This window comes from Microtus ochrogaster, chromosome 2, assembly GCF_000317375.1.
Source record: "Microtus ochrogaster isolate Prairie Vole_2 chromosome 2, MicOch1.0, whole genome shotgun sequence".
Lineage (NCBI taxonomy): Eukaryota > Metazoa > Chordata > Mammalia > Rodentia > Cricetidae > Microtus > Microtus ochrogaster.
In genome coordinates this window covers 71,244,574-71,253,975 of record NC_022010.1, presented here as the reverse complement: position 1 = coordinate 71,253,975, position 9,402 = coordinate 71,244,574, and positions in this window count along the sequence as shown.

Here is a 9,402-nt window from a genome sequence, read left to right as displayed (position 1 = left end):
GACTCCTCTCTATTTCTTCACTTCTATATCCTAGTGGCACCTTTTGCATTCGGTCATTCTTAGGGACTTCTTGGGGCGAAAATTGGAATTTTCCATCCATGAATTAGCAAGAAGAAATGGTCTACTTGGTCATTTTGCGTTATTTCCTCTACATGACCCACACTGTTGGCCCACCATGACGTTGGCTGACTCAGCTGGTTCAGAATCTCTTTCCATCTCCTTTTCCCCACGGCTTGATCAAGCACCACAAACCTCTTTGCCTTCCAACCTTCTGTACTCAACTGAACTCCAGCACAGGGCCAGTACTTCAAAGCATCTGTCTGAGTCATGGCTGGATTCTTCATATTACCAGCAACCCTTCCCTGATTGTTAGGTAGCTAGCTGTCCAGGACCCTTCAATGTCTATTAAAAATCTCCATCATTCCCTTAAGAACTCAATCCCACAAACACCTCAGTTTTGATAGAAAAATTTATTACCTTCATAAGGAAATGGGTGTGAGCAGACAACATGTTGAAACAGATGTGAGAAAGGTCCTGGGCATGCCCATTCTGACCCCGTGCCTCTCTTTCAGCCCACCGGGCATCTGTTCTCTGACTGAGGACCACAAGCCTGGCCTTTAACGGCATTTTCTCTCTCTCCCTCTAGCCCTCTGCACTCATGATCTTGGCTCCACCCAGATGTCTCTCTGTTTTCATAGCATCCTGCCTTTAGACTATGGCATCCAAGGTTTCCTGGCTTCGGCATCCCGGCCCAGACTGACCTTTCTTCCCAGCACCCACTAGCTCTGCCTCTCCACACCTTTGTAGAATTAGCAATCTCTACTGCTTTGCATACTTTCCTCATTTCTCATTTTTTCCTTAGAAACATCAGTCTGATTCATCAACATATTGTAGCACTATTTTTCTTTCAGGGAGGCACAATAAGATTTTTATGGAAAATTATAATGTCAAGTTTGGTCCCTAACTCTTGACTTGACAATGATGGAACAATAGGAAAGAAGAGTCCGGGGTCCACCAAATCCAAATGGAGGGCTTTGTGTGGTAAACTGAGGAGTACAGACTTTTCCTAAACATCTTGCAAAGCTCTTGAGAGTTTTCTTCGCTGAAGCTGCTTCTTCCCTTCTCTCCCAGTTCACAGTCTCCCCCTCTGCTTTCAGCCTCTTTCAGTCTCAGAAACATTTCCTTGTGCTCAACAGTGACACTCTGCTTGTTGCCCCAAAGTCTGACGGTTCACCTCTTGTCTTCTGGCTTTGCTTGCTTATTCACCAGGGTTTCATTTACTTGTGTGCTTTCAAGTGTGTTATGACCAGATTATTCCCTTGTGGACACTGAACACTGGCTCTCAGTAGCAGACTTCAGAGTTCCATCCCCAGCTAGCTACGCTGTGCTGAGTGGGTCCCAGATACCTCACACTTTATGTTCCTCACCGAACTCACGATCTCGCCACGATTATGCTTTCCTGTGTGTTCTCTAGCAATTCACTAACAGCTGAGAGAAGCAGAAGGGGTTACATTTTGCCTGCCATCTCCTTCATCCATAACCAGCCAGCCTCCAAATTGACTTGGGTGTATATTGATGTCTCAACATCATCCACCTTCTGTTCCTATTGCCATGTGTAACTATTCCATCAGCTTGCAGGAGGGTTCAATTATCTCATGCCTGGAGTGCAGAGCCTCTCCACTCCTCTGCCACTATCAGCACTGCTCCTCTGGAAGTCATTCACTGGGGGCACCAGAATTATCTAGTCCTCACAAAACCCAAATATGGCATGCTGCTTGAAGGAAGCCATTGGTGGCTACCATCCTATAGGAAGCAAAATCCACGTTCCTTATAAGGCCTCCTCACCCCCATCCTCCCTGGAAAGTCTGACTCTTCCTGACTCACATGGTTCAGTGGTGCAGAACTCTTAATGTCCCCGGAATGCTTTCTCCACCCTCTTCAAGTCTTCATGAAAAGTTTTAGCTAGAGATCAGTAATTACCACCCTATCCCCCATATGTATGTCTCTTATGACACCACAGGCTCGACTAAACTCCCCCACCATAAGGAATAAAATCTATGACAAGTTTTGATGATGGGGAAGCTCAGCCAATCACATCTGGCTTGGGTGTGGCCACCTGGAGCCAGTTAGATAGATAAACGGGGTAGAGAGGTGTGTGGGCTCTCCACATGTACAATGATCGCCGGGCCCATTTGGACTTTGGATTTTCTCTGGTAGCGTGAGTTCCCCATTTTCAATTATTAAATCATAGCTGTTGTTTTGAGCTGGTCTAGTTATTTTAGCATACCTATCGAATACGCCATTGCCAACACTTGGCACCCAACGAGGGGCTTGAACCCGTGACCCTGAGATTAAGAGTCTCATGCTCTATGTCAGGCACATATATTGTGACATGGATCTACATATTTGCATATACCTATGTACTTATAATATATGTTAGTCACCTGTGAATATGGCGAATCTGGAAACACAATCCTGTCACTGTGACATATGGGCAGAATGACGTACTTGTGGACATACAGAAGTTCTCACCTCTAACTGATGGAGATAATTCTGGGGAAAATATTATCTCATCTTTCTTTCAAGCAGACTAGAATGTGTGGACAAGGAATTGGGGTTCAGAAAAGCTCACTCTGTGTACATCTCAGTGCGTGTACACATGTACACAGATGTATGTGTGCACCCTCATTTAGCTCATTAAATAGTTAAGGGAACTTGCTATTGTTTGCTGCCACTATAGCAACTAGAGGAACAGAAAGAAATGACGCATCTCTTGTCTCTCACATCCCAGAGTGAGGAGGATTCTGGAACGGAAGGAGACATATTAGTAAATAAGAGAACTTTAAAAGGTGCTAAGTCATTCCACAGAAAAGTGGAATGATCTCCAAATAAGGAATCAGAAATTTCTAGGTCCCCCAAATCGAAAGGAATAGGTAAGGATTCCTGCCAACATGGCGTTTGCAGTTGAGATTCAAATTAGAACATGTGGTAGAACAAGGGACCTGTTTCTATGAGGATGACAAGGAAGGCTTCTGTCAGGAGATGCTCAGGTCTGAGCAATGACATCAGTCCTGCAGTGCTCCCATGGGGAATCTAGAACATTCCAAAGTAGACAGTGAGGTGATGAGACACATGGGTAGAGAAAGGAAGTGATGTGGGAGTGAGGCCATTGGAGGAGATCCCCCTGCACCCCTGGTCTCCTGGGAGTCTATTCTTCTCTAGACAGCAGATGCTGGTCAGCACCCTGACCAAGATGATGATGTGCAGCTTTTTCTATGAAGGCCTTCTTGGAAAGGGAGCATCTTAACTGCCATTTGCAAACTTGAAGACTTATATTTTATACTGATGTCGGATTGTTCTGTTTGTTGTGACTATCATTGGTTAATAAAGAAACTGCTTTGGGCCTATAGCAGAGCTATAGGGGAACAGAGCTAGGTGGGGAAAACTAAACTGGATGCTGGGAGAAAGGAGGCAGAGTCAGAGAGAAGCCATGGAGCTGCTGCTGGAGACAGATGTGCTAAAATTTTGCTGGTAGGCCACGACCTTGTGGTGATGTGCAGATTAATGGACATTCATGGAGATGGGTTAAATTAAGATGTAAGAGTTAACCAACAAGAAGCTAGAGCTAATGGGCCAAGCAGTGCTTTTAATAATATAGTTTCTTTGTGATTATTTCAGTTCTGGGCGGCTGGGACGGATGAGCAGCCTCCTTACAACATTATACTGTGTCTCAGTCTCTAGTTGAGAAAAAGGCTGGCTGTGTATAAACCTTGGGGGACCTAAGATGATGTGTGCTCAGCACTGGGCTTCAGTTTGGGAGCCTGGAATTCTCCTGTACGTAAGGGAGACAGTGCCCATGTGAACAGCCCAAAGAATACCTCGAGTATGGCGTGATTCTGTGTCTTTGGAGGTCTCTGGTGGAGGAGGGAAGCACATTCTGTGTGGTTATACTATGAAGGAGAACTCCTTGATGCTTGTGTCTGGCTTCTGCCCTGTCTCACTCCATGAACCTTTCTGCTCTGTTGGTTTTCCTTGGCATCTTTCCACTATAATCAACTGTAGCCATGAGTTTGGCTCCATGTTGCATCTTGCCAATATTTCTAGTGAATTGATGACTCTAAGAGTTGTCTGGGGACACTGGACCCAATGCAATACTTACTTCATATCATCTATGTCCTTTTTCAAGAAAGATTTAAATAAGTTTAAGTGAATGGGCTGAATATCAATGGCAGTAGAACACAGGGTGGGGTATAGGAAGGTCCAAATCACCAGAATGAAGGCCATCAAGGCTGTGTGATGATGAAGCTGAACGTGGGTTTCATTCTGTTTAATCACCTTCACTTCTTTATATTTATTTAGAAGACATTTAAAAACATTGTTAGATATAAGGCTAAGATATTTTCTTCTTTAAGTAATATTTTCTGTATTATAGCAAAACTAATTCATAAAATGTCCTTTAAGATGTCTCAAGACGACATCATGCCCATCACTCAATAAATCATTGTCAAACACAAATGTTCCATTGTACCAGGCACTGTGAAGGTCACGGGTGACTTAAAGATGACAATACGCTCACTCAGAGAAAGCAAACCCTCAAGTAGGACAAGCAAAGGGCTCTGATCAGACTGCAGCTTCTCGAGCCCCAGCAACCCAGAGGCACACGCGCTATTCACAGCTATGTCTGACAGGTGAGTGTAGGAAAGGGAGGGGCAAGGCAGCTCGTGGGGATTCCGGAAATAGCACTGAGTCATTAATCACTGATATGCTGGCTCCATCGCCTGAGCAACTGGGAATGAATAAGCAAAGAAAGTGAACTAAGCATCAGAGGATGGAAATACCCCTGCGGACATTTGTTGAGTCAGTGCGAGAACATGGAAACTTCAACAGTTACAGCTTCAGAGGAATGAGAGCAGAGCAAAAGCGTTTTCCGACAGCTTGAGCCTCAGCTGAGAACTGCTGGACAGCATCAAGCTTCTGGAGTCTGTGCTTGCTTTGGGAACTGCCGAAAGGAAGGATAGAGAGGAGGGAAATACTATGTGGACCACACTGGGATCTGGATTTATGAGATGAGAACACATGGGCCATAGCCTGCGTCTGACACACGAGTTACATTGATATATAAGAGGCAAATTACAATATAAAAACAAACTGACAGCAGAAATGACTGTGGGAGGCTGATGGGGCCTGAGCTGAATTAAAGGCCTAGAAACAACTTAAGGGCTCTACACTGAGAGTCAGGATATACGCTGTATATATTGTTTCAAGACACTTAGACAACTGGAGGAAACATCAAAGCAACGCTAACATGGATATTTCTGGTTTACGGAAACTTCCCACTATACCTGGAGCCCCCAAATTTATAAAGATATGAATCTTTCTGAAATGTATATCCAGAATTTTCATTGGTTCCCACAGAACAACTTTAATGATATATATCTTAAAGAAGTATGAAAATTCCCCCTTTATATGTAAAATAATCTTAGGAATACAATAAGCTTTGAAAAACACAACTTGATATGAATAACTATTTTAGATAAGAAACATGACTTTTAAAAATACTACCTGGAGAATCCACAAGGATGACCCCAGCTAAGATCCAAGCAGTAGAGGAGAAGGTGCCCCAACTGGCCTTGGCCTGTAGTCAGACTGATTATTGTCTTAAATATCACTATAGAACCTTTGTTTCACAACAGATGGAAACAGAGGCAGAGACCCACATCGGAGCTCTGAACTGAGCTCCCAAGGTCTACTTGAAGAGTAGAAGGAATGAGAATATGAGCAAGGAAGTCAAGACCATGAAGGGTTCATCCACTGAAACAGTTTACCTGAACTAATGGGAGCCCACCAACTCCAGTTGGACTGTGAAGGAACAAGCATAGGACCAAACTAGTCCTTCTGAATGTGGTTGACAGTTGTATGGCTGGGGCAGACTGAGGGGCCACTGGCGGTGGCACCAGGATTTATCCCTACTGCATGTACTGGCTTTTTGGGATCCTATTCTCTTTGGATGGATACCTTGCTCAGCCTAGATGTAGTAGGGGGGCCTTGGACTTTTCAGAAAGCAAAGTGCCTTATCCTCTCTTAGGATTAGAGGGGGTGGGATGGGAGGATGTGTGGAGGGAATGGGAGGAGGGGAGGGAGTAGGAATTTGGATTGGTATTTTCTTTTTAAAAGATCTTAAGGGTGGGTGGGGGGTAAGGGGAGATGGGGAGAAAAAAGTGAGAAGGGTAGGATGGGGAGAACTTGGGGCAACGGGATGATTGGGATAAAGGAAGGTTGGATAGGGGAGCAGGGAAGCACATATCTTAGTTAAGGGAGCCATCTTAGGGTTGGGAAGAGACTTGGACCTAGAGGGGCTTCCAGGTGCCTAAGGCGAGGTCCCCAGTTAGTTCCTGGGGCAGCTGAGGATAGGGAACCTGAAATGATCCTATCCTATAGCCATACTGATGAATATTTTGCATATCACCATAGAACCTTCATCTGGCGATGGATGGAGATAGAGACAGAGACCCACCCTGGACTGAGCTCCCAAAGTACCAATGAGGAACAGAAGGAGGGAGAAGATGAGTAAGGAAGTCAGGACCCAGAGGGGTGCACCCACCCACGGAGACAGTGGGGCTGATCTATTGGGAGCTCACCAAGGCCAGCTGGATTGTGACTGAAAAAGCAGGGGATAAACCCGGACTCTCTGAATATGGCGGACAATGAGGGTTGCTGAGAAGCCAAAGACAATGGCACTGGGTTTTGATCCTACTTCTTGTTCTGGCTTTGTGGGGGCCTAGCCAGTTTGGATGTTCCCCTTCCTAGACCAGGATGGAGGGGAGAGGACTTTGGACTTTCCACAGGGCAGGGAACCCTGACTGCTCTTCAGACTCGAGAGGGAGGGGGAGAGGAGTGGGGGGAGGGTGGGAGGAGTGGGAGGCTGGGAGGAGGCGGAAATTTTTTTTCTCAATAAAAAAAAGAAATATAAAAAAATAAAAAATCTAATGGAAAAGAATAATGTATAGAGTTAGAATATTAATACAAATAAAAGTGTTTCATAAAGAGTAATTAAAAATACTGCTGGAATATACCCAGATGTGTCAGAACAGTGAGCCGATGCACATTTTCTACACCTTCAGTTAAAGATTCCTGTTGAGAGAAACAACTGCTAGTTTGCTTTCTGTTGTTGGCCAACAGCAACTTAGTGGAGGACAGGGTTTTTTCTTTTGCATGTTAAAGTCCACCACGGGGGGGGGGGGGATGACCAAAGCAGGATCAAGGCAGGAGCTTGAAGCAGAAACCAAAGAGAAGAACTGACTGACCAGTTTGCTCAAGTGCTTTCCTATACAGCCCAGGCCTATCTAGAGATGGTGCTACCCACAGTGGGCTGGGAATCCTCCCACCTCAATCAAGATAGTTCCCCCATAGACTTGCCCACAGGCTAGTCTGATGGAATCTATTTATGAGTTGAGGTTCTGTCTTCCCAGGTGACTCTAGTTTGTGTCAAAATGACAACCAAATTTAGCCGCCACCGTAACTGAGTCAATCCAAGAAACATCAATGGTCTCCACGGCTGGCCCAGGGCTTTTTCACTTTTTTCTTTTATTAATAAACTTGTATGATATTATTCAGAGAGTGACTTTTAGCAAAGGTATGGAGACTGGCCTGGAGAAACAATGCCCAGGATAGGACTCTAGCGATGTCTGGCAAGAGGGCTATCACAGGCAGAACAGCCAGGACGGTGCTCATGAAGGCATTGACACTGGACAGATGCGGGCAAGACCCTGGCATTTGTATGGTGTCATCTCTGCCTCCCTTTACCTTGAATTCATGTTCTCCAAGCCCACCACCCCTCCTAGCCTTTGAGCCTCACAGGTTCATCCCTTTGATGTCTGCTCACTGTTTTCCTTAGACCTTCCTGCCGTGCCCGGGCACTTTCCAAGAAGGCTCAAGATCCTTCTAATGGGTTACATTTAACCTGGAGAAACTGCCACACAGACTGTCCCCTCAGACCATAGTCCCTCCATTTCCCTCTCTGACTCCATAAATGCCTGCGGGTGGTAGAAAACATATCTGAAGGGTGTGTCTGCACGTGTACATGGGAGCATGCAGGTGCGGCATACGCACATGTGTGTATATACAAGTGTGTATATATACATGTGTGTATAAACACAAGCCAGAGGATAACCTCAGGTGTCTTTCCTCAGCTCTCACTTGGACTTTCTTGTGTTGGAGACAGGGTCCCTCACTGGCCTGGAACTTGCTGAGTAAGCTAGGCTGGACGGCTGCCCAGTGAGTGTCGGGAGTCAAAGCGGGAGCTCATGAGCAGCTGGGGCTATCTAAAGGACTTCAAAAATACTCCAGAACCTGTCTCTTCCTTCACAGTGCCGAGTTTATAAATACCTTTGAATGCGGGTTCTGGGCCTTGAACTCAGCTCCTTACTCTTGCCTGGCCAACACTTCACTGACAGCCATCTCCACAGCCCTTCATCTTTGCTTTCCGTAATGCCTTAGTGAGTGTTTATTCCCAGTGCACAAGTGAGTCCATTCACCTGCCCAGCTGGTCCTTCCCTCTAATGGAACTGGATTCATCCCCGAAGTTCTCCAACCAAGACAGTTTGTCCCATCCGCCACACCCTCAGCTTTCCTTCGAGGCTCTAAGCTACCTGAAGCACTTTCCGCATCTTTAGCTTGGCTTGTTTCTGCGTTCAGGGCGTCACTTAGCACGGAGAAAGTGCTCATCAAGGTCTTATCAAAGGAATGTGTTTCAATAACATCCATTTCTTCACTATCATGGTGTGCAAAGTCACTGTGGTCACCCCTTGAGCATCTCCTCTCAGGCCCAAATGCCCAGCAGAGGCAGCACAGGGTTTTCTGTGTCTAAGAGCATCTTCTCCAATCCTCACAGACAAAACCTGGGAGCTAGGTACCACTCTTAGGTTCATTTTAGAGATGGGTGAGCGAGAAACAGAGTTCATCCACCTAGCAGCAAGGCCCCTTCCCAAAGCCCACACATCTAGGATAAAGCAGAACTCAGACCTAAACTTAGGTGGCTGGCTTTTAGCTCACACCCATCCCCGCATCCCACTGCTGTCATCAGTTCCAAAGATGCCCATTTAGGGGCAGTGCATAATGAAGATGAAGGAGTATGGGATGCTTTCTGTCTCTTAAGCAATGCTGTCTCAGCAACACGACTTTTCCATCACCCTGATGGAGGGAAGTGGCGTAGTCAACAGCCAGGGAAACCTGGTTCCAGCAGTCTTACGCGCTGGAGGCCAAGCGGAGAACAGATGACTCTGCATTGGAGGAAAGACAAAAATGACAAACGTCTGGCTTGCTGTTTGCTGTAAAAAGGGGTGCTGGGAAACTGCAATTAAGAAAGGCATGTTGTGGGAAAGAGGGGGGGCGAGAGAGGAGAGA